The following is a 22,728-nucleotide window of genomic DNA, read 5'->3' as shown; positions in this document are numbered from 1 at the left end:
CACACTGATAAATAATAAGATAAGGCAAATTACTCAATAGGTACAAGATTATATTAACGATAAAATAGCATTAATTTATATTAGTTGATTTTAAGGCAGGATATAGGTATGAATATAAATTTTATTGTACTCTGTAATATAAATATCGGAAAAGAGTTGCTACTGAGTGTCTTGCTAGTTCTTCTAGATGATCTACTTTCTGTACCGGTGCGGTGGTAGATTTACATTTAATACAACACTGTTAAATGACGATTTTAAAATGCTTTTATGAGACTACATACTTGAATAAATCATTATATAGTACTTATAAAACAAAGTCGCTCACCGCTGTCTGTCTCTATGTATGCTTAGATCTAAAAATTACAACGGATTTTGATGCGGTTTTTTTTTAATAGATAGTTTGATTCAAGAGGAAGGTTAATATGTATAATACATGCACAACATAGTAGAGAAACACTGATAATTTTGGAGGATTCTGAAGTGATGTCGTAAATAAACACATTTTTTGCGCTTACATTGCAAACGCTGGTTGAACCCTACGAGATAGATCAAAATAATGTATTACAGTATTGTACATCTTAAAAAGGTCTTCAAAAAAGTCCGCAATGGTATATGTATACCTATCTCTTAGGGATACTCCACAATAACCATTTTTTATACTTTACTTTTTACGAGAAATAATGGCTTATTTTCGAAGCGATTTTAAGCAATACAGCATTAATCCATACCCAATTAAGTACCTTAAAAATATTTGATATTTAAATGAATATTTTCGAAGATATTACAGATTTAAAACGCAGGAACATAGCAGCTTATATTGTCTAATGACTGAAAAACTGTGAACGTTGTAAGACATTCTGTAGTATATTTAAGTAGTATCAGCATTGGACCCATGCGCAGCCAGGGCGGGTCGCTAGTATTTAAATATTTTGATTTTGATTAGTACCACACTATACAATATGAAGCGTTCTCTTTAATAAATAGTTAAAAGAAGCATTGCAAGGTATGTGGATATTATTGTTTAATTTTATGTGAGTACCAATGTATTTTAATAATATTGCCCGTCGCGATTATGTTGAAACCGTAAAATCAAATAACCTTATCTCTTTAGAATGTTATTATACATTAATTTAGCATTAGTAATACATTTTCTTTTTATTTTTATTTTTAAATTTACCTCGTTTTAGAGCACAGAGATTCTCTCGTGAGACCTTACAATCTAAGAGAAATCTCTGTGGATTTTTAATATTCCTTATGTTACCTTTATTATTAAATATGATTATGTTTTATGATTTCTCTCCGAATAATTAATATCTACATTGAGATAAGAATACATTTTAATAATATTTTCTTACCCTCTTTGCCTAACAATACATCTTATGGATGTTTAATAATTGTCATGCTATAATTAGAATATAGTTACTCTAAAAATACACTTTTTATTCCGGAAAATAAAGAGTCAACCGTAAAATACAAACATTTATATATTTAGAACTAAGTACTTAGTTCTCGTCCGCGGCTTAGCTCTCGATTTAGAGATTCGTCATCAGGTGTGAGGTATAAAAAAGTAATCTACGTATCTTCTTCCATCAAGCAAGTTCAAGCATGTTTCATACAAAATTTAATCAAATCGGTTTGTTGATTTTGCCTTGAAAGCATATCAGACAGACAGACAGAGTCACTTTTGCATTTATAATATTAGTAGATATAACAAGTAAAATGTTAAAAATAAAACTGTAATACTTACTGTACCTACGTTTGTTCTTTTAAAAAATCTATTAGTACAAGTGAATCAATTCGTATTAGATCAGTGTGATGTTATGCTGGTGGACCAAATAGGCTATGACCTAGCCTAGCAGTGCAACATTAACAGTCTGTAACTTTAATGTGGCATATCATTGGTAGTTTGACGGTTACGGTATCTTAATTTTTAATTTTCGGACTGAGTACTACTGTTGGTTCTAATTTCCACTATAACGTCACCGGACGGGGATGATCATACTCATGAAAGACTAGTTAACTGAGCAGGACATGTCAAAGTACACGAAAACCACTATAACATGGCCGTGAAGTTGGCCAGTCTCCGGTGAGGATAGGCACCGCCGAAATTGGTTAGATTGTCACCATAATTGAAGTAATTTCCAATTTATGTATTTGTTCCATTTGCTATTGTAATAAGTACCTGGACCTTGGAATAGTAGAGCAAAAAGTTTAATTAAATATTAAAAGTATAAGATCTCGCCTTATTGTCTCCACTGGTGAGAGGAGGGCTGGTTCGTTTTTTCACACAGGATCATCATCAGGAATATTCTTGCCACCATTCCACAAGGTCATAATTTATACAGTAGGTAAGTATTTTTAATTCATATTTGTATACACTTAAGGAGTTAATGTCAATAATTATTTTGTACCTAAATAAAGATTGTTGTGTTGTATTCCTTTTTTGAAAAATAAAACATGGACTGTTCTTGTGATTGTATTTACTATTATCGGTCTTATCTTTTGTTAAAAGTGTAACGAATATCATTTCAGCTCTATAACTAAAAATCATAAACATACGGTAGTTTTAATCGGGGTTCGTCTTAGTTATAACAATTACTATTTTGTAATTTGTATGGTATCTAAGATGTCGTTGCATTAGCGGTATAAGGAATAATTAACATTATGACATTACCTATTGTGTTGTTGCCATCCATCTATCAAACACTGTTGATAATGGACCATTCGACAATTTAAAAAAAAACATAATTCTAATGTGCTTGGACGTCAAATACAACACTATAATAATCAGAGAAAAAAAGCGATTTTTTAATGAGATATTTTTTTACTTATATTTACATGTATTTCAATGCATTAAATACATAATTTTTTAGTAAATAATAAAAAATTTAATTGCTTAAAAATTTAAAGATCGATAGAATGAGTTAAGTACACAATAATGAAAATAATAATCTACAAAATGATTTGAAGCGAAATCCAAGAAGGTTATATTTAGATATTTTCCTATTATTATCTGTGGTAGTAACTCCAAAAATTGTCTTAAATTACAAAGCATGAAAAATTAACTAAGCGAAGCTGATCTACGGATTAATTTGTCTTAATAATAATGTATAACCCGGTTTAATTTGAAATTTTAATTAACTTAAGGCAATAATGTTATACTTACTTTGTTAAATACTTGCTTAACATGTCGCCATACTCATGTTGTTATGCACTGTTAATGAATAATAGATTGATGGCGTTTTTCATTTGTCTTTTATAGATAGTTAGAAAGAGACAGCTATATAGTGTGTATTTCAAAGTATAAGTTCCTATAAACGTTGTGGCTTAGACACCGTGTAGTAGAACTACGATTAAGTGTCAATTATTTAATGGTAGGGCTTAGTGCTCGTCTGGGTAAGTAACAACCACTCATCTCATATTCTAACACCAAACAGCAATAGTGTTGTTCTGTCACGATTCCCCATTCAAGGGTGAATGAGTCGGTGTTATTATAGGCAAAATAATATTAGTTCCCAAGATTGCTGGCGTATTGGCGATGTTTATAAGATGGTTTATATTTCTTATGGTATCAATATCCTCATGCTAACGGGTTACTCAATTAACAGTTGGACTAACTTCGTTAATTTAAAAAATGTGTAATAAGAAAACAAATAAATGTATTTAATGGAGGCGAGATACCATACAAGGTGGGTGGACCATGGAAGGCCACTCTAACGAGTAAGCACTTTTTATTCGTTTATTAACTGGATAAATAAAGGAACTAAATTATTAAGTAATAATTTGTTTTATTGTGTACCATATAAATCACTTTTTTTAACCTAGCTTTAATCACTTTTTATTAAAATTAATTTTTATTAAGCTCTTCCAAATGGCCTTGCAAGGAACACGGCTCCAAACAAGGCCAATATTATACATCAGTCGTTTAACTTAAAAATAGAATTGTAAAAATTTATATATCTGCTTTTACTGAAATTACATAAGAAGCTCTTTCATTTAAGCGAAACATTAAATGCTCAATATGTTTTTATCATCTATAAAAAACTCAACGAACGTTACTTGAACACCATCCCTTAACTAAGAATATATTCATGGAAATTATGTAAAAATAGTAGTAATGAGTATTATATTGACATCAAATAACTTGCTAACGCATTTTATAATAACATTTAAAACTTTTTTTTTTACCTAAAACGGCCTTCTTACCTAGAACGGATCCACGTTCTTTGTAAGGCCAAAATGTTCTTAAGAAGGCCAAACTAACAATTATTATCAATTTTTTTTTTTAAGAAGTGAGATTCTTCAAAATGATGTTTTACAATGGGCTTATTCATTTTTGAGCTCTAGCTGGATTCATTAGCTCGGGTTTTCTTTTTGAAATAGATGGGTTTCGAGCCAAAAACATATTGAGCCATTTGCGTCGAGCCATTCTTGTTAACATATTGAAAGAGTTCTTGATTTTAAACCTCTCACAAAATAAAAGGGCTTGTTTCCTGATTTTATGCGTAAACGGTACACCCAGTTTTGCAAAACGGTTGATTCGCTGTGATAAATCCTTTTCTAACTGTTTTATCAAAATAATTTGGAGAAAAAGTCTATTCAAAATGACTTAAAAAGGTTAATTAACCTTATAAATAAAAATATTATAAATATAAAACATTGTTTCAACTGTAATGGTACGTATTTATAACTAAAAAGTAACTGTTCATATGTTACATGGTTTGTAGAAGTTCCTTGTAAGGCCCATGTATCCTAGCAAGGCCAATCGTCAAATTTTTGATTGGCCTTATAAGGAACCAACGACTTTCCTAAGACACTACCCATATTTTAACTTAAATCGAGGCAAAACTATTTAATTTTTCTGAAATACCATAAATATATCCTTATATGATAATTTACAGTAACAAATATGAGATAATAATATGTCATTAAACTAAAAACTTTTGTTTTGCTATGCGCGCTCTTAACAATTGTAACGTCGACGACAAAGTCTACGAAGGATGAGTTCGCACAGCCACAATAGCGGCGCATGCGACTTGCTGCTGCATCTGTGGCCTAGAGTTTGATGCATCTTAGTGTATAGCAGAAGGAATTTGTCTTTACATGTCAATAACTACGAATTTTCAATAGTTGGCCTTCAAAGGAGCGTGGCCTTCCATGGTCCACCCACCTTATGAACAAATTTATAGTACCTACCCAGTTTAGTTTAAGATATTAGTAATTACAATAAAAGTCATTGTATCAACGAGACAAAGTGAATATTAAATATGTATGGAGATGCTTTAAAGATAAACCGAGGAAAATAAAAACCCGCGAAATAAATTCAGCGTAAATAGAAACGGACAATGGCGTCTTGCCTCACGCCCCATTAAGCCGACGATTATGAAAAGACCGTTCAAATGAAATCATTTACCATATTATTTTCATTCCGACTTCTCGGTGTCCGCAAACTCCATTTTGCCGCCTAAACATGAACGAACGGCAATTTTTTAAATGCGGCTCGGTCAAAATAAATTATGTAGCAAATGGGGACGGCACAACAGACAAACAAGAAATAAAACGGATGACTCGACTCGCGACCCGCCAGAGAGAGATAGACGTACGACTCCTCCTTCCCCCCTTCCACATGCCCTCACCGTTCCACTTCAAGACGGCCCCGAGAGCTAAGCTCTCGTTTTATTGTCACTTACACCTCACCAAAGATTTGTTTATTGTTGAAAATCTTCTTCCTTTAATCCTAGTTAGTTTGTGTTGAACCTCGTAAGGTTCAAAATGCTATGTCTTCTGTGATCAAACGTCGTACGAATAAGACAGAGTATATTTTAAATCGGCATTGTGTTTTGTTAGAAACTTTTTTAGGATTACCTTAGTTTATTGCCTTAATGATATTGGAAAACAACTTTTGTTTTCTAAAATAATTATTATTGTTGTAGTAATATTTTATTGTTTTTTTATATGGTCAACAATTCGTCAGTTTGGAGAATAGGCTCCCAAGTATTCAAAGCACATATCATGTTGTATATTTAATAAGTTTTTAATTTTAACAATTCAAATAATATCTATTAATTTAACTATATGTTTAATTTTAATTTGCGTATTTTCTTCTATGCCCATGGTACATTACGACATAGTGATACGTGGTGGAAATGATGCCATGGACTCAATTATTTTTGGGTAAAATAATGTTTTAAATGTTTTTTTTTATTTTGTCTAATTTTTAATTATGTTCATCACATTCTATAATAAATATTATAAAATATTTTCATTTTGTATGTTTCCTATTCGCTTACGTTTACGCTTAAAGTTTTAAACAAGATTCATTCGTTTGAGTTGACAGTGTTGTTTACATAAATGTTAATGTATGCTATATAATGTATATTCCAATCGAAGAATGAATAAAGATAAACGAACAGATATTGTACACCTCTAACAGTTTTTTATTAATATATATTTATTTATATTGCAACACTATTTCTCTTAAAATTCCGTCAAAAGAGGCGTCGACGTTTAAAACGCATTTTTTTCGCAAATACTTATTGAATATCATAGATCATTCAAGCTGGACTACTGATGTCGTGTCAATTAAATGGCAAATTATATGTATGTTTGGATATAAAATCCAATCTTGTGGTTGTTCTTGATATATCGTATCACTAACGAACTATTCTAAAAAGTTGTATTCCTTTTTTCTGTAAAAACATTCGCTAACTCATTCTTCAAATACTTAGTATAAAAAATATTGTCGTTTTGTAAGATTCAGATGTAGGAATTCCCGTTTGGAAAAGGTTTGTATCTAACTGCAGAATATATCAAATGACAAAAATTTGCTCTAGTACTTAGTGGTAGTACTTCGGCGAATTATATAACAACGCACCTGATTTTTATTTATAAGAAAGTAAAATAAAAACTGAGGCATTTCAACGCATTTAATTTAGTAATAAAGTGATTGTGATATAAGTACGTTAAGTTATCAGTAACCAATGCCAATAAAAAAAAAAGAAACCTTTAAAAAGATACATAAAAATAAAAAAATAACTGCATCGTAACTATGCATTAGATATAAAACAAAGTTAAATAAACATGACAAAACACCGCAGGCATTTCATCTGATATAGGTAGTTACGATATTTATTATATTTTCCTACATAGCCCAGTACAAGAACTATAAACACAAATTAAGCAAATAAAAGCGCATTGGTGGTCCTATAAACTTCGATTTAGATATACGTGTTCGGCTCATATTATGTCTGAAAACGGCACGGAAGTAAGCTTATTTAAAGGGAATATAAAAAAAAGAAAAGAACGTACTGCTTCCTTAATGACTACATCGTCAGATGTAGTGTTAATTATAATCTTTAGGTAAATGTAATCCACTCCTGGAATTAGACCCGAAGATGCGTTTAAGCTCCCAGTGTATTGAATTCAGTCGGGATTCATTACTTTCTTCAGTCATTTTTTTTTTGGTTGGACACTTCCAAACTAAAATCATCTGCCACTTTGCAGTCTTTATTCTAGAACTCGTTTGCTTTCGGCGTGACGAGTTCATTGCAACTTCAGTCTGCTAATTTTGCAAGTATTGACGATAATTCTGATTCGTCTTCTTATAATCTAATTTTGGATGATGAATATTCCAAGCATAAATCGCTCCGAAGTAAGAAATATAGGGGGAAAAACCTACTTAGAGGACTATTAATGCTACGAGTGCTTAGAAGACTATTATGTAAAAGTACTAAGATTGGTCATTTTTCAAATCTTATTCCGTCGAACTGCAATTGAGGCTTCAGAGTAGGAACTTCCAAGTACTTTTGAATAGTCATTTCACAAGGCGAATTTAACATAAATCTTATTTGTGTAACTGTAATGTTGTTTTGAGAGATTTTCAGTTAAGTTTAATTGTCATTTTATAATACAGCAGTAGAATTAACTATACCTAAATAAGAAAGAAAAATATAAGAATGGTCTGTCTCTTAGTGAATTAAAGGACATACCGCACATATAGGTACTGGAAGTCTAAGAAAATATATTTTTGTGCAATTTTTATATTATTTTCACCATTAGCATTCACCCATAGAGCTTGCATCCGATTCTTCATTAGTAGGTACGTAATATAAATAAATATAAAGCCTATAAATATATAGCCCGTAAATTTCCCATTGCTGGGCTAAAGTCTCCTCTCCCTTTGAGAAGAAGGTTAGGAGTATATTCCACCACGCTGCTTCAATGTGGGTTGGTGCAGTCACATATGGGCCAATTTCGTTGAAATTCGGCACATGCAGGTTTCCTCACGATGTTTTCCTTCACCGCCGAGCTCGAGATGAATTATATACACAAAATGTACGCGTTCTCACTACTGGGCCATCTCGGCTGATTAATAGATAGGTACCCCTTTCTATTATATATATAATTTATTTTAGGAAAGCAGACGGGCACATCGGTGGTTAGATAAATAATGAATCAGTGATCACAATTGCCTAAAGTTAAGAGATGAACACTAACGTGTGAATTGTCTTCGTGTAAAGGGTATTTTAACATGCCGCTAATTACGGTATCGATAATGTTATGTTCCCTGTGTTGGTTATACAACTATGCAAAGTGTTGCTATTTGTTGAATAAATAGTAAGTACATGATAGGTCAACACAAAGATCATTGCACCGGTAAATAATTGTATTTCAAATTTTCCTAATTTCAATTGGACTATAATTATTAAAAAATATATTTAACGAGGTTATATAACAAATATATAGTGCAAACAAATATATAATGTACGTGCCATTTTCTATTGTATTTATATTGCTTTTCAATATATTATTTATACCGAAAAAAATATATTTTGTCACATATAAAATGTCTATTCTTGTCTATTATTTTATAGTAGAATCCAAGAACGTAACACCAGTGTAACTTGAGTTGTTAAAGGGGTCACGAGCGCCATTAGAAGTTAGTTTCTACCACAGATAATGCAATACTGCTAATTGGATAGGTTAACTGAACTGGGAATTTGAGACCAATAAGGTGTGTTAGTGGCTGAAATACAGATAAAATAGAATTCGTTTTAGGCGGGCACTAATCGAGTTTTCGTTTCAGAACTATCCTTATTTTATTTGCACTAGTAATTATTCAGGTATTAAACTTAGATGTAAAATTTGTGGCCAAGTGGATTATACCAAAGAATTTATTTTATAATTTATAACGTGTTATGCGGCTAAGGATAATATTGTAAAGAAACTTGCTTATAATAATTAATTGGATTCTTCGGATGGCATTATAATAAGATCTGTGTTTTCTGATTTCCTTCGATTACTCTAATGTTATTAAAAAATACCACAATACAATATTTTTTTTCTTATTTTCTATGAAAAAAAGGATTGAGTTAACATTGAGAATAGTTTTGTGTTACTAAAATTGTAGTTAATTTTGGCTAAAGAAAACTACTTTTTTTCTTTGAAAGATTTTATATATTTTTATTTTTAATGTTATCAAAATAATTTTACTTTCATTTGTTTCAAATAAATTTGTTCTGTAATTGTAACATTATTAAATTTGATAAATATTAGCATCGACAGAAGTGGCGACCGTAATCTAACTTGAAAGAAAAGTTGACGTCAATTTGATTTATATTGAAGGAACGGATCGAGTAACATCAAAATTAAGTTTCAGAACTGATCAGAGAACAAGTACAAATTTGATTATCATCGCCGCGTCCCGCGCTGTAATCCGACCGGCCGGTCACTTAATTTATCTCGTTCGCATTCACTCGCAATCTTTTTCGGTGTCCCGAACACGTTAAAAGTATTTCCAAACGTATAAATAATTTACGAAACGAGGACATAAAGTTTGCTGAGCGACCCCCGCATGCAAATCGAGTTGAAAGAAAGAAGTGTCCGCGACCGCGTCGCCGTCTCGTTCCTCCGCTCGTCTTGTGCATGCACGGGAGAAAGAGAAAGAGAACTGTGTAGATTGACTTCGAAACAGGAGCGAGTGAGACGGAGTACGTAGTTGCGTTCCGCTAAGTGAATCAGTGCCCGCGTTCGCTATTAAATCAGGGCGCGGGAGCGGGGGTGGCGCGTGCTAAAATGCTCTTTACGGCGGGTGGGGTTATGTTTGGCGAGGGCGGTTTCTGAACGATTACTCGCAGTTCGGTATTCGCGGCGAGTGCGGTGTCGGTCGCCAGTCGCTCGTCTGGCGCGCGAGTGTTTGCGTGTTTCTGAACGCACGGTGATAATGTCAGCGCGGTGACCGCGCTTTCTCGTACGCGGTAAGGCGGGAAAAGTTCCCGCCCACAACGCAACAAAATATTTTCAGACGCTAATAAGGTAAATTGGATAAAGATAATTAATAAGTGATTTTTTTTTGTTCATAATAAAATAATGTTCAAGAATTATTTATATTTATTCTTACAAGATTTTATTTGACTTTAACTTTTTGTAAGTTGTTAGTCTAATCTTACGACTGATGTTTGAATCCGTTCTATCCAATCGACCTGAAATTTCCATTAATTTTTGGGCTAACAGAATTTTATTTAGTTTTGTTATAAAAATTATGGAAAAACTCTTATTTAAGAATTTCAATATGATCTAAAAAGTATATTTTATAAACCATAAAATTTAAATTAAACTTAATTTTATTATTAAAAGCATATTTTATTTCTTAATATTGGCGAACTTATATTTAATACTGATATGAATCGTTTTGTAACGTTTGGATTTTATTGGTAATATTTAATTAATTTTTTTTTTATTCATAATTTTTTTTTCGTAAGCTTTATACTTAAGATACGAGATTTATTACGAGATATTTAATCTGTTTTCTTACTCAGTTTTTCTAACCAAAATGATAAATTTTCTTTCAATTATGACATTGATATTATTAAAAATGGTCGCACAATTTTGATCCTTATCTCTAATTGATTTATTTTTATTTAATGTAAATTAACTTTTCCAATAGTTGGATTACAAAGAATTTTAATAAGATGAAAAAAAACTTAATTATTTTATGAATATTTAATAAGATAAAAACCTCTTTTCTTGTTTTAAAGTTACGTCGTTAATATTATATATTATGTTATTATATGATATCATTCTTTAAAATAAAACGTATAAAACGTACGTCTTGGTATAGGATCTTCATGGTACTATTTTTATTATAACATAAATTAGATCACATTAAATCATTAGCAATACTAAAAATTGTAATCGATTAAACATTCTCTTGGTGGTTGTCTTCTGGTACCACCACTATCATATATTCCATCGCCAAACCGCAATTCTTAGTATTGTTGCGTTTCGGTGGAAAAGGTGAGTGAGCCAGAGTAATTACACAAGGGAAATAGAATCTTAAATCTTAGATCTCAGATCCGATGGTTGGTAGCGCATTTGCCTTTTAAGGAGTGGTTAATATTTCTTACGGCGTAATGTCTATGAGTGGTAGGCCATGTGATGGTTTGTGATCACTTACCATCATGTAGCTCATTTGGTCGTCCACCTAGCGATACTATAAAAAAAAAACACAAAGTAAAAAGTAAGAAATCAGGATAAGTTACTTTAGCTAGTTATTCTCAAGTCTAGTCATTGCGTTTTCCGAGTCTTTACTTTGACTATCGATAAGCAAGTAAGTATAATGCTCCACAGTATTTTGAATGTGAATTTAAAATAGATACATCGTACACGACATGCCAAATATTATGAATATCGAACAAGCGGGATCAATCAGTCGCGTAATACAATAAAGGCCAATAAAAGGCCGCCAGCAATAAGCTCAATTACAGTGGACATATTGAAATGCAATTGCAGGCGCCCGACGCAATTATGATGGCGCTATGTGATGTACATACAATCATATATAAATTAAATTGTTTTACACATATATATTCAAAAGATAAATTCCTTTTACGAGCTTAAGCGGAGTTACATAATTAAAACACTCGTGATAACGTTAAATGTCCGACCGTTATATAATATACCACCAGACATTAAGACCTTGTATGGCTGTAACCAGGTTTAAAGTATGAGTGAGCCAGTAATACAGGTGCTAGAAATCTAAGCATTTATTGACTTCCAGCGATAAATAATTAATTTATAGTTAATTACAGTATTCAATTTAAGTGTCGATGAAAAGTAACTACTGAGTATTTTGTTGATTTTTCTCGGTAGACTCTACATTCGAATAGTAGAGACATCTCATAAGACATTCATTTGAAAATGCTTGTAAGAGTATATTAACATATAGTGTATTATGTCAAAATTATAATCATCATCAATCAGTTGTTTGATAACATATTTTGAGTAGATTTTATACTTGGTGAAGCAATGACCTTGAAGTAGGATAACACTCAGTGTGTTACTTCTTACAATGACAATGCCTTAATGTCAAAGGTAATTCATACGATCATACGACGTGTTAACATGTCAGACTTCCAGAAATCATGAAATAACTCATGTCAAATATATCCTTTAGTGTCTTAGATTCCTAATAGTTATTTGAATAAAAACGCTTCGTAAACTTGATTACCTATGAAATAGTTCAATAGGACACTTATCTTTGAAAGACATTAATAAAATATATGAAAATCTAGTAAATATAATTTATCCCTATAAATATGTATGTAGTTATAAAACAATATTTTTATTTTACATTAATATTTTACAAAAATAATTACTTTATTATTCATTCAATATATACTACAAACGGCCTTAGACAAGTTCTATTCGAATTGACATATTGGATTATAATTGCTGGCGCCCGTCGCAATAATGATATCTATTACGCAGTATTAAGACGTCTTTGATATCGATCTACGGAGGCTCTACGAAAGTGCTACGAAGGATGTAAATTAGCTTAGAATAAAGAAATGGTTGCGTAATTATGTGTTGATGTGATATGTGTAGAATATTGAATGCTATACATTTAAACTATCTTTACGAATTATAAAAAGTCCTTATAATAATTTTTAAAAATGAATTGTAATCAAATTAAATAAGTTTGATTTTCTACAATACGTTTTAGAATTTAATATTATACGATATTTAGCTAATTTTATATGTGGTCCATTAAATTATTGAAGTGGATCAGGCAATGGCTAAATAATTGAATTTGTCAAATTCAATTTAACAAATCGCTAGTGCCGAACATGTTTTAGTTAATACATTAGTAACTCAACTCAGTGTAGCTGAGATTCGAACGAAATAATGAAATTTATAAACATTAAATTTAATAACTATCGGCCTTACTAATATATGTTATCAGATGCTTAAGAGAAACGCTAATTCATCTCTTTCTATCGTCGTTTGAAATTCAAAATGAGCAGACAAAACAATGTTTAATTCATCATCTCCTTAAGAAATAATTGAAATATATTGAAGTAATTTCTGGTGGTAGGGTTTTGTGCAAGCCTGGGTAGGTACCACCCACTCACCATATATTCTACCACCAATCAGCAGTACTTAGTAGTCGTGTTCCGGTTTGAAGGGTAAGTGAGCAAGTGTAACCACAGACACAAGGGACATAATAACTTAGTTCCTAATGTTAGAGGCGTATTGGATATCAATAAATAAGTAAAATTTCTTAAAGCGCCCACGTCTATAGGCGGTGGTAACCACTGACCATCAGGTGGTCCAATTGCCTGTCCTATATGATAAAAAAAATATTGTTTTTTATGTTATATTTTAGATATAACATAAAAAACAATAATATATAATAAAATATAAAACTAACACCATTTAAGTTACTGGTATTGATGTTGATTCAAATATCCAACAGTGTATTTGTTATTAACATTAGTAACTCCAATACATCAACTTTTGAAGTAGGTAAACTTTGTTTGAGGAAGGTGAAAAGGCTTTGAAATTTAACTTTAACTCGATCCCACTAAACCTACTACCGGTGGAATTATGTGCACGCTTTGAAACTACCCCACGTATTATGAGCTTTTGTGAATAGTTAAGTAGTACAAATTGAGTTGTTTGTCCATCGCTCTTGAATTCCTTGCACTATGTATGATTATTCATATATCTAATATTTGTTTGAAAACATAATATCGTTTTAATATTGTTTTTCCTATTAATTATTATACTTAGCGATTCGTACTTGTATGTATAATTAATTATGATCTTTATACATTCAATGATGTCTAATAATAAATATTTATTTAAATTTATAAGTATTATTAATATTTTATGTTATTTTATATTTAAGATATTAAAGTGTTATATCAATGCCAGAGTATACACGGATAAAATGATAAATTTAAATATAGAAAAGGTAGTTTATGTACGTACGTATGTCTCTAACGAAAAAAAAAAACAATATATATGTAATGTTATCTCGAAGTTTATTTTTCTTTTAAAACTTACGTTTGATTATTGCACTAATTTGATATACAAAATCAAAATCAAAAATCAAAATATACTTTATTCAAGTAGGCTTTTACAAGCACTTTTGAATCGTCATTTAACAAACTATTTAAAGTAAAGCTACTACCGGTTCGGAATGTAGATTCTACCGAGAAGAACCGGCAAGAAACTCAGTAGTTACTCTTTTTCAAGATCTAAAAATACAGTCATGTCAGTTAAATACAATTATATATGTATGTTATGTCTCCTGCCTGGAAGTCAACAAGCATTAACTCCACGCTATCATCTATATCTATTCATTTAATGAGTCGATTAAACAACTAAAATAATAACTTGAACTCCACTATTATTGAATTTATTATAAACTAAGATACACTAAATTGGTCACCAGAACATAATATTGTTTAGACCAAAAAAGTGGAAGACGTGAACCGTGCTTTAGTTTCTTATTATTTAAAGAACCCAGTGTTGCATCTATTACAGAAATACCATTATATATTTGATCATTAATAGATTATCATGATATAATAATCTTAATATTATTCAAGACTATCAGTTCGAAGTTTAAATTATGTAATCAGGTTGACTCGGTCTCAGAACAGCATCCCGATACTTCGGTATTAAGTTTGTGACAAATCATGTTGTAAACTTTGAGTCTTACTTACATTCTATAATTTAAAGGTACGTTTCCATTGAAATGGAATTTGTATCTTAGTAAATTTTTGCGATTCTTTAATCTGCCTAACAATTAATTTATCCCACATATAATGAAATTTATTATAAGATATATTTTTCATATATTTTTTACAATATATCCAGATCAAAATTTAGATACACAATACAATATACTTATATTGCAATCATTCATACTTTGATACTAATTTGAATATACTTAAAAAGTAATACTGATATTCTATTCTATTTTAATTCTCTACATTTTTAACACTCAAAATCATTTACGCCGGATATAAATACACCTTATAAAATCTGATGTCCAAATATAATTCAATTTATCATATTAATAGACTAATTATTTAAATCATGCATATATCGAGACATCATATAATATGTTATCAACTAAGTAGCATTTAGTATTGATAAGCAACTTTCGTTATATTCCTTCCTTTGTCAGTGTTGTAATATTTAGTGGTATTTTGCCTAAAATGACAATAGCTCTTAAGACAACACTATAATTTTTAAATAATAAATAAAATAAAAGTATTTATTATTCATAATCTTTTGACACCTTATACTCTGACATTACATAGTTCAATACATAGTTCAATTCCTTTAATAATAATAATATAATATAATATGTAGGTGGTACAATGCTATACATTATTGAGTCAGAGTGAACGTCTGTGTCCCTGCTAGTATAAACTGTGTTACAGACACAGATTTTAAGTTTGTGATACTTTTAGTCTGGCTTTAGATGTCTTTTGACATCATTTCTTATTTGTAATAGTCTTGCAAGTATAATAAAATAAGAAGGCAAAGTCGTTATTTATGTTTGAAATAAATTCGTATGAAGTAAACTCTATATGTCGCTCTATTGTAAAGTTTTCACCACAAATAATATACATCTCTCGAGATTCCCTGATAATACATATCATAGTGAAATGTCAAACGATAATCGAAAAGCAACTTTTTACTTGGTGGAAGGGATTTGTGCAAATTCGTCTGATTTAATTAGCAATACCTAGTATTTAAGTGCTCTGGTTTTAATAGGGAGGGAGTCAGTTTAACTACTGGCACGAGGGACAACTTAGTTGCCAAGTTTGGTGGCACATTGATATGTTAATGTCTATGTATGGTGACCACTAACCATCAAGTGACCCTAGACTGCCATCCGATTTTATGTAAAAAATAATACTACGAGGTTTTTAAGGAATTTTAAGATTATTCCTTTATATATTATATTAGATAACTTAAGTATAAGATCAGATAATTGAAATAGATATTAATAAGATTTAATACCGAGAGTATTATTCAACTGGACTGTCTCTAGGGATAGTCAAAGAGTAGTGCCATTTGTAAATTCAACATTAACTATGAGAATTTTTTGTTTAAAGTTACAATCATATATATATATAAATAACTTCTTAAAAATATTTTCATAGATTTTATAGTAAAACTAATTATTTGTAAAAAAACAAACAGCCCATTCATAAATACAGAATAATAAGAGCCGAGATGGCTCAGTGGTTAGAACGCGTGCATCTTAACCGATGATTACGTGTCAAACCCATACACCATTGAATTTTTATGTGTTTAATTTGTGTTTAAATCATCTCTTGCTCGGCAGTGAAGGCAAACATCCTGAGGAAACCTGCATGTGTCTAATTTCAACGAAGTTCTGCCACATGTGTATCCACCAACTCGCATTGGAGCAGCTTAATGGAATATGCTCCAAAACATCTCAAAAGGATAGGAGGCCTTAGCCCAGCAGTGGGAAATTTACAGGCTGTTAATGTACTCATAAATACGACCTCCGTCTAAAAAAAAAAGTTTTAAAAATATTTTTTTACGTTAGCCCTAGAAAAAAGTCCACAGATATCATAATCGTAATAAAAGAGCACAATGTCATCCGAGCACAAAGCGATCTTTATTCAATAAAACGACAATTGCGTCGCGACGCTGCGTCCGCATTATAATTGATTGTAATTGCTTTGAGTACGATCTAGTACCTACATAGGTTTCATCGATATGATGCGTAATATTTACGATTAAAAACATAAATTTATTTTTTTAATTAATCCACTTGGCGTAACAGCTTAGCTTAGTTGCTAATTGATTTTCATACGAAAATTCTCACAGTCGGCACAGTTTTGAAAAAAAAAGTACCGACAAAATAAATAATATTTTGTCGGTACTTTTTTATTGAAAGATGATTTAGTCAGAAAGAGTGTCACTTGTGAGACGTCCGACAGAAAAGTATGAAAGAAGAAGACATGCCGCGCCGACTCCAAGTAAAATTGGTATAAGGGCAGGAGGATGATGAGCGTGTACTACTTAAATGCAATGTTATGTTTCCTATCTATTTATTTTATAATAATAATATATATCAATAAATTATTGTGAACATTTGAAAAGAAAATGCGAAATCGAAATTCTTAGAAAAATAATCCGTACTATTTATTCCAAATAATTTATATAAAGGTTATACTATAATTTAGTTAACATGTAACATGTTAAACTTATAACTTCCCACAAGTTCCTTTCCTTAAGGGAAACATTGTAGCATTTCGATTGTACAATTCAGTTCTAATAGTATTAATGGATAATGTCAAAAAATACGAACAGATCAAAAGGAATTCCCAGCATATCGTCCTATAAACCGATTAGAGGCCACAGAGACCCGTTTACGCAAATTGTGACTGACAGCTACACCCAGGGCTAACACTCATTTTTTTATTAAATTTTAATCCACTTCTACCAACCGCGTTACAGTATCAAAGAAAAACAAGCAGTAATCAAAAGTATTCATGAAAATATTGTATTGTATTTTTAACCTTATCTTCAAATTAATACTAATTACTTTAAATGTTATTTGTTTCATTCCTTATAAATTATTCGTTTTTGGAATATCAGAATTCTAATTAGATATTACCTTACCATATAAAAAGGTTAGGACTTCGTTCATTCCCCATCCGAAAAAAATCACAGAGACTAAAAAAACAATTGGCTGGCTGTGATTTCGTGGTCCTTACTCTGAAATTCTTCTTTGACAAATTGTTTTTTATCTGAATGTATGAAATTAAATGAAATAAAACAAATTATCCAGCAAATATTATGCTCCGATTGGATATATTTTTTAATCTGTCGGCTGGATAATTATTATAGTCTGTTTAATTTTTTATCTGAACGGATCCGATTGTCGCGCCCCGATAGAATCATTGTCCGTTATTAATAGTTAATTTAAACTGTTCAATTGATCTCCATTACACTTTATAAAACTCCGATATTAAATGAACGAGCTGTAGAGGCACTGTGATTAAATATTATTGATTGTTTTGTTCGATACCAAGCGGGTTGAATCGTAAAATAATTTGTTTCAATTGGATTGAATGAATTTATACGTCATTCGTTCGATCTGCATTTAAATTAGGTATGTCATATATTATTACACCTTCGTTTTTCCCGCTGATTTAAATTTATGTCATAGTTTTACAAAATATACATATATAAACATAAAAAAAATAAAGCGTATTGTTGTTTTTTTTACAATATTTTTGTTCTGAAACATATATTCATTATTTTTTTTTATTTAAAAGTCTAGAGACAACAGTGAAATTAAAGTAAAAAAGCGTAACTGCCAGATTTAAATCTATGGTGATCATGGTTTAATTTAAAAAATCCTTTATGTAACAATATTTAAAAATCGAACGAATGATATTTAAATATATCTTGCCAGCATTCGTTGATCAAATACCGGGTTCAATCTCAATAACGAACGCAAACACAATTTACGGCGAAATTACATTTTGTATCGTTTAATTTCAATTCGACTTCGATGAATCAATTGGATTAATTCGTATCAAATCGGATAATTATGCAGTGGCTTTCATGTTGTACTTAGTTTTAATTGGATTCGTTATTATAATTTAAATCGGTAAAGCTTCCATTTTCAAATTTATTTACAATCATGCAGATGTTTATTGTATTTTTCTTTAACTTGACAATGATTTATTTTCATTATTTTAATGGATTAGCGAACATTTATTGTTGATGTTGTATCTAGTGACTAGCTTATACCAGTACAATTTACGAATGTATATAATATAATATAGTAATACTCAGTAGCAGCTCGGTGCTACAAATTGCCGGTATTTCACTCACCTACTCCGAAAAGTACGTTAGGCGTATGACATACATGCATGATCTCCAGTTAAGGCGAATAACTTACAAAAGTATAGAGAGAGAAAACTCTCTTGTGCACTTAGCTAGGATTGGCTACCGTGGTCAATACTGCGAGGACGATCGTAAGAAAACTTTTTTATGTTATTGGGAAACTGACTACCCAGTGGTAAGTGGTCACCGCCCATACACATAGGCGTTGACAAAAATATTAATCATGCTTTACATCTCACCAATGCACCACCAACCATGACAGCATAGATGTTATGTCTCTTGTGCTTGTAGTTACACTGGCTCACTCACCGTTGGAACTGGAACAAAACAATACTAAGTATTATAAGTAAAAATTCCTATGTTTACCAACAACGTTGGTAATTCTACACAACCATTCACTAAATAAAAAACAAACACTTTTTCAAAATTATTCATTTCGAATTACTAATCTGATTCCGTAAACACACAATTAATGTTCTGAAATTTAAGAAAAGAATTAGTCCAATTAGAATAACATTAAAACCTTTTTCGTACATGCAATTATTTTTAAAGATTAAAATCAGTTCTCACACGGAACACACCGGCAATATTCAAAAGACCCTTTGACATAGCACTCAAGTGTCGTACCGGTGTCGATAGTCTCGCCTCAGAATACAATTTAAAAAAGGAATGCTAGAAAAACGAAAAGATTTCCTTTTGAAATTCATAATAATGTATGACAAACTTTAGATTTAATATTCATTATATTGTTAATGAAATAAGTAGCTGAATGAGTGTGATGCCTATCTCGTTTTTGTCGAGAATCGCGTGAGAACCTTTTATATTTATATCTTATAATCAATGAATGGTTAATCAAGATTAAATCGACTTATGTCTGGATCTTAAATAGCCTTTAAGAAAGTAAAAAATCTTTGACAATGTGATTTTTTATAATACTAGTCCGTAATCTTAGAAATAAATTTTGCATAGCATACGATGGTCTTCGTAAAGGTCATTCTTAAGGGAGACTAGCTATATACGTAGGACATATTATATATAAAGAAGGGGTTAGGGATCAACTCATTATCAGACATGATGATATCCGAACTGTAAGTCTATTAGACTTTTCGATATTCCATCAACTATCACACTTTTGGCTGTCGCGTTTCCTCCACCTCGTACTGACGTTGCCTAAAAATAAATAAATCCTAATCATACTTTTTGATGCTTCGGCATATATACAGCTCAAATGTGTTCGTAAAATATAATTGAGAGGTGAACTTAATCTTGTAATCTGATGCTGGCTTAACCTCGCGCCTCCAGGCTGTTTCAAATGACTATAATATATTTATTATTTCTGTACATGAAATTAATAGTTGTAAAAAATTATATTTAAAAAGAAAGTTATAATCCGTTGACTTTCTTCCACCGATTCTTCTCAGGTACGAGGTATTAATTTCTGAACCGGTTGTAGATTTTGTACTATCAAGCAAGCGTAACATTTCTATATTGAATAAAAAAAATGTAGACGCAAATCAACGGTTTACTTGCTTTCCGAGGTACGATAATATAACCACGAATACTGACAACATTTTGAATGTAGAATTCCAAAACTTTTTAATGTGTAGAATTTGATGATAAAGCGTGGAGCTAATACCTGTTGACTTCCAGGCAGGATATATTATATACATATATAATTGTATTAATATTACATAACTTTGAACATTAAATGTTGAAAAAGAGTAACTACTTAGTTTCTTGCCGGTTCTTCTCGGTAGAATCTACATATCGAACCGGTGGTAACTTCACGTATAGATATATATACTTTTGTATATATAGTTTTGTAAAATGACGATTCAAAACTGTTTGTAAAATCCTACTTGAATAAAGTATATTTTGATGTTGATTTAAACTACGAACTTTCTAGCACCAGCTTTACAAGCCACTCGACCAACTGTTATACATATTATTATACTTACGTAAAGGAATTTTGATTAATATCTACCACAATTTAACGTGGTCGTAATTTGTACAGTACATTGAACTATATTTCATATTTCAGACATTTGTTATATATAAAATATGGATAAATTATAATATGAATTAAGCAAAGTTTGTAATTATTAGTTTTAAAACTTATTGACGAGATGTAAGCAAATATTACAGTGCGTTGATTATTATAGTATGGTACTTAAACCTTTTCGCAAATATATAATTACCCTTTTATATAAAAGTTATTCAAATACCAATCCATGAATGTTCTCAAGCACCCAAACCTGTAATATAAATAATCATAGCGAATTTCATTGGCGTAACTAAATGCAATTGACCCCCCCCCCTTTTGTCAAGGTTGGTGCAGCAGATACGGATGCTGCGGTGGGTGTAATGCGGTAATGACACAATAATATAAATAGGATTAGTGGTTTGGGCCCCACGCGCGTAGACAGGACGAGCCAATACACTCCAGCACAGTGTTCTCTATATTGAAACGTGTGGACAAAATATAGACCTCAAATTTTATCACAATGTTTTAATTAATTATAATATTTTTTTTGAATCAGTGTAACTAACAGGAACCTGCCTTTATAACATAAATATACTTGTAGTACAAAAACTTACCATATGAAACTGCTTTGTTTAGTAGTTTCCTTATGAAGTTGCAAATTGCTCATGAACTTCTTCCTGTTGGATTGCCATTCCATTGTATTGTGAGCGTTAGAGAATAGAGATTGCAATTGTGCGTAGCACACACTTATGCACTAGTATATGTTAAGCACAGTTAGGTTAGGTTAGCACAGGTAGGGAGATGATACTCTTCTCATCATCATCAAAGTAAAAATAGAAAATTTATAATTAAATTACATAATATGTAAGCTCACGACGTAAAATGAAACCTCAGATATATTAAATTAGTCTAATTCCACATACTACGTCAATGTGAATAAATTTACAGAATGTAAAGTAAACTTGTTACGCATAAATTAATTGAACATGAAAAATGTAAGTTACCTTGGATTAATCAAATTCCCGCCGTCAAGGTTGGAGCAAAACACGTGTGTTCCAAGTGGTAACAAGTCGATAATATGGATAGGATAAGAGGATTAAACCCCACGCTTGTAGACAGGACGAACCAATACAAGACCCGACACTGTTGTGCTGATAGTTTGAAAATAAAAATATAGCAAAAATTAATACTTACGTATAATACACGTTTATGTAAATCTAAAATTAACGATTTGTCGATTAATGTTATTGTGAAATAAGAATCATTTGCTGCTTTTAAAATAATATTTTTTTTTTTTTCTATAATCGAAATAAATAGTAATCATTTAGTAAATAGTTGGTAAGTATTGTGATGCGATGGCAATATTTATCCAAAGCAAATATATTGTAAGATAAAATTTAATTTCACCGTATAATAAATACATATAAAATATTTTGTTTAAAAAAATCCAAAGTAACCACAGTGCGCTGACGTCATAAGCGGCGTCGAATGCGCCCGCGCATCGCTTAGTCGATTCATTGCTCCATTAATGTCATTTATATAAA

General features: G+C 31.0%; 1 protein-coding gene across 1 annotated transcript in view; it reads left to right on the top strand.

Moving 5' to 3' along the window:
* Nucleotides 1-10,137: 10,137 nt before the first annotated feature.
* Nucleotides 10,138-22,728, top strand: part of LOC113400598 (uncharacterized) — a 68,108-nt gene continuing 55,517 nt past the window's right edge. The window contains exon 1 of the mRNA XM_026640241.2: nucleotides 10,138-10,314. The gene's annotated coding sequence lies outside the window, so the exon portion shown is untranslated. The remainder of the gene's footprint in view (nucleotides 10,315-22,728) is intronic.

This window comes from Vanessa tameamea, chromosome 17 (assembly GCF_037043105.1).
Source record: "Vanessa tameamea isolate UH-Manoa-2023 chromosome 17, ilVanTame1 primary haplotype, whole genome shotgun sequence".
NCBI lineage: Eukaryota > Metazoa > Arthropoda > Insecta > Lepidoptera > Nymphalidae > Vanessa > Vanessa tameamea.
Note: the sequence above shows the minus strand (reverse complement) of the source record. Positions and strands in the feature narration are given on the sequence as shown.